The sequence below is a fragment of the Pinus tabuliformis genome, chromosome 4_2 (assembly GCF_031772625.1).
Source record: "Pinus tabuliformis cultivar Carrire ecotype Pingquan chromosome 4_2, CPIR1, whole genome shotgun sequence".
In the NCBI taxonomy this organism is placed as follows: domain Eukaryota; kingdom Viridiplantae; phylum Streptophyta; class Pinopsida; order Pinales; family Pinaceae; genus Pinus; species Pinus tabuliformis.
Window position 1 is genome coordinate 683,676,917 of NC_142304.1, and position 5,286 is coordinate 683,682,202.

Sequence of the window (5,286 nt, forward strand, 5' to 3'; positions counted from 1 at the left end):
ATCAACCCAGACTGGTTGCTCACTGCCTCCTCGAATGAAGAAGGTTCGATATCTACACACTCCCCAACCAAGGCCATGTACCCAATGTATCGCCCAGGCGACCTCCTCTGTCTGCACTGAGAAGATGGATGTCCCACATTCTCCCACGCATCTAGCATCAACCTGTCAGCTTCTCTTGAGCATTTCTGCCCATCTCTGGAAGTCTTAGCATGAGTGGATGTCTCCACTCCTCGATCCTCTTCATGCGGCTGCTCCACATCAATCTGAGGCTCCTCCTCCCTAGGAACTGAAAGTTCCTCCTCTGCATGCAACTTGATCTCCCTCTTAAGTGATAATCGCATGGCTTTCTGCTCATCGAACTTCAGATCCCTGTGTACCACTATCCTCTAACTGGTAGGCAAGTACACCCGATAGTTGTGGGGTGTATCCGTGTACCCCACAAGTTTTCCCAACTCAGCTGTTGGATCCAGCTTCTTCCGGGCATCTTTGGTCACATGACAGTAAACTGATGATCCAAAGATTCGGAAGTGACTCACATCTGGTCGCTTCCCGAAAAAGGCCTCCATAGGTGTCTTCATTCCTAGTATATGGTGCGGGCTTCTGTTCTACAAGTATACTGTTGTATTGCATGCCTCAGCCCACAAATGTAGTGGTAGGATTTGGTCATGCAACATCGCTTGAGCTGCTCCCACAATCGATCTGTTCTTCCTTTCGACCACCCCATTCTGCTATGGGTTATGGGGTGTCGTCAACTCCTGTTTAATTCCTTCTGCAGCGCAGAAGTCTTTAAACTGTTGGGAGACATACTCTCCACCATTGTCACTACAGAAGGCTTTTATTTTCTTTCCAGATTCTTTCTCTACCAAGGCTTTAAACTCAAAAAACCTCAATAAGGTCTGATCCTTCTTTTGCATAAAGTAGATCCAGCATCTACAAGAAAAATCATCAATAAATATAACATAGTACCTTTGTTTAGCGGTGGAGGCTATAGAGAATGGTCCACCAACATCTGAGTGAACTCGCTCCAAGATTGCTCCAGCTCTACTGTCTTGATCCGGAAAGGAATATTTCGCATACTTACCCAAGGTACAACCTTTGCATGTATTCGTTTGCTCCAGTTGTCCCTTGGGAAGTTCAGTCGAAATCTTCTACATGATCTTCAGGGCTCCATGGTAGAAGTGGCCCAGTCTTCTATGCCATAGCTCGCCAAAATCTTGGCTCTGCACCATCTCAGCTTTGGAACTCAATGCAGCACGGTCATCTACCTCCATCTTGTAGAGATTCTTTACTCGAATCCCAATTCGCTTGGTCTGTCCAGTACCAATATGCCTCAGGAATACCTTTCCTTTACTAAAGACTACATCATAGCCTTTATCTTCTAGCATAGCGATAGACACAAGATTCTTCTTCAGACCTGGTACATACTTTACATCAGTCAGGGTGAGGGGAGCTCCATGCTCCCTCTGAAACACAACTGTACCTTCACCTGAAACACGATACTTTCCATCATCGCCCATCTCGATCCGCATCTAGAGATCCTTCTCCTCCAAGGTACTGAAAATATTCTTGTCACCTGACATGTGGAATGAAGCTCCACTGTCCAGGTACCACACACATCCCACCATGGATGAAACCATGCATGCGATAAGCGAGAAATCCAGCTCAAACTATGAGGCCAGTGCCTCACCATTAGATCCCTTCGAGGAACCCTTCTTGGATTTTTTCTGTGGATAATTTGTAGCATAATGGCCCACTTCATGACATTGAAAGCATCACACTTTTGATTTGTCATTCTTCTTCCCACCATGGGAAGAACCGGATTTGGGATGAGACGCCTTCCCTTTCCCTTTCCTTGCCTTACTCACTAAGGCTACATTTCCCTCATCATCTTGCTTCGATGAGGATCCATCTCTAGTGCTTCTTCTTATTTCCTCCTGCATTAGATTTAACCAAAGTCCTTCCCAATCTAGCAGTTTTTCTCTTCCATTAACCGAGTCTTGGTAGCTATGCCAACTCTTAGGAAGACCGAGGAGTGCAAGACTCACCATGTCATCATCAGCGGTCGTGATCCCTACACCTCAAAGCTCATCCCTGCAGGTGGTGAGCTTGTTCAGATATGTAGAGATCGTGTCTCCCTTTTCACATTTGATTTTCTGAAGCTTTTCTTTCAGTGCCTGCTTCCTCTGATCGCTGCTATTCTGATATAGATCTTTCAATGTTTTCCACATCAAAAATGGCGTCTCCTTCCCATGGAGGCTTGAGACAATGTGGTCTCGAACTCCCTCCAATAGGATTCTCCTTACTCTAGCCACACATTTCTTCCATTCCGCCAATTGAGTAGCATCAATTGGCTTGGGGACTTCTTGATCAATGAAGTCCTTTAGACCATTATCCTCTAATACTGCTTCCATGTGATCCTTCCAGGATATATAATTCGAGCTGCCATCAAGGGCATACTCAAGTCTTAAACCACTGAACGCCATTGGTGAAATTGAGATGTGATAAGAACTCGATTTCTATATTCATGAACCACAAACTTCGAACTCCTCCCGTCTTGTATACTGTTCTTATCCTTTGATCACCTTTGCTATGATACCATGTAGAAATTCCCACTATAGATCAACAGATTATGCAATATACCAAAGCAAAATACAGGATCTACTTCTACAACAAACTTTCCAGAAGCTTAATCGAATATGAGCAAGATCAATGAGAAAACATGTAATTGAGAATGAGAAATCAATCACACATAACACAGAAGAAATAACCCAGGGAAAGCCTCAGTCTAAAACCCCAATCTCTGTATTATCATACATGTGGAAATATGTTCAAGTTACAAAAAGGATCAGCTCTCAAGCTATCCTACTCTCTCTGCAATCAAACAATACAACTCATCGACTGAATAGACACTATATATGTCCTCCTCAAGCCCTCCAAGCCTCCTATTTCCTTGCGAAGTTTTTCTTGGGGTCCAGTAATGCAACATGTGTGAATTGGCCTCATCACACTCACAAAACCTGAAGAAGTAACTGCGCAATCCTCAAGGAAAGAATTCCTTCTACATGCAAGAGATATTCACAATGGAATATTCTAGCAACTGATAGTACACTGCCCCTCCATCTGATCTCAACTGGGTCTCTGTTTAAACTGACATGCATGAGTTATTTATGAGAGAATATTCAGTTATCTGAAATGCGGCAGTTACATGCATGCATGCATTAACTAACTGAACTGACAATTAATTCAACAAATTGTTGAATTAATCTAACTAGACTTGACTCAGTTAACTAAGTCAACTAATTACAACTCATCCTTATCTCTTTAACTGATGGATAAATTCCCCAATTAATGGAGAAACTATTGCATGTCCCCACATAGACTTCATGTTTGATTTTCTACAACTAATTAACTCATGGTGAATTAATTAATTATTTTACAAACAAGTGCTAAGATCAAATTCGAATTTTACTTCTCTATTTTAATTCAGGGACTAACTAAAATAGGAAGGTATCCCGAAATGATATTTATAGCAGTACTAAATTTAGCACTTCTATACTTAGCATTTTTTGTTGCTATTTTCAACACAAGCTACAAACCAACAAAACCCAAACTGTTGAACGAAGAAATGACCGAGCGAACCGTGAGGGTGTGTGGTAGGTAGTTACCCAAGAAGTTGAACTTTCTATCTCCATTGTTGGATGAGGCGGTGACAGATCCACGGTCTCCCGTAACCCAGGTGTCATCCAAAGTGGTGGTATCGTGTCACATCGTAGGAATGAAACAGGTGATCGAGAAGATTCATAACACATAAGCTAGGGTGGAGAAAAGGTCCTTATGTTAACCTTAGGATTGGAGAAATATTAATGATGCAAATCAACCACCACTAACGTTTAACAATGCTCACATACCGCCCATTTATATCGTAACAATTTGAATATGGGAGTGATAGACTATTGTAACAATCTATGTGTCTAAACTATTAATAGCCCTCAACTGCATAATATAAACTATTAAGTATCCCTACTATGTTACCAAGCCTATTGTCAGCATTCAATATTAATATGGGTGTGTAATTGTGTTGTAATTTTTTTTTGTATGATGTACGTAAGAGCATGTTACAAGGATTAGATCTACTCACTCTAAAAGAAATTTTCATGTCAAGAGATTTGATCATTCTCAGTTCTTGGTAGATCCAGAGTTAAGATGGATCTAGGTTTGTTTAATTTCCCCTTTAAATAAGCTATATTCCACATGAATACCATGGGTCATTTTTATTTTTATAGGATTATTTTTATTTTTATTTTATCTTGATGGAATTGAAATGTTTACATTACATTACAACATCTCTACCTTATTAAACTAGAGAACGCCTCTGGGAACATTTAATTTAATACCAATTTTATTTTATTTTAAATTTAAATTTATTTAAACATTTTTTTGCATTTATTTTATTATATAAAATTACTTTAAAAATATCTTAATAAAATAGTGAATAAATTTAAGTTAATCTTCAAAAGACTTTTAAATATAATTTTAATAAATATAATTAAATTAACTCAAATTAATTTTAAAAAACTATTATTTTAAATATTTTTAAAAACTTAATGATTAATTTATAAAAACTAATATTTTAATTAAATTTCTTTTATATTATAACATTTGCTTTACTATTATTAAAAAAATAAGCAAAACATAAAATGTAAACTCTTCTATCTATGACTTAAAATTTATATAATTTTACTCAAAATTAATATTCTAATTAACAAAATCAACCTAAATGGTATTCCTAATAATTTACTTTCAATAACTAATTTATATTATCTTTATAATTATCTTTGTTAGAAAAAACTTATAACTTAAATTGACTTTATTATCTTTTTAATTACATAACTTAAATACAATCTATACTATATTTTTAATTACATCTATTAAAAAATATAATAGCTTGAATACACATATTTTAGCTTTTCAATATTCTTTATGCCAAAGTTAACTTGTCATTATTTCTAATGGTCAAGTATAATGAGAAAGAAATAGAATAGAACATGTTTTTTTTTATGGTAAACTATTCTTTTTAAAGAAGAATTTAATTATTATCGAGATATTTTTAATTTATTTTAAAATAATAATAATTTATAAAGTTATTATTGAATTTAATTTAATTTTTTAATATATATGAAAATAAAATAAATAATAATTTTTTAATAAAAATTGGATTGTGTTAATTATTTTTAATATAATAACTAATAATAAATTTTAATATAAAAATAATAATATAACTACAAT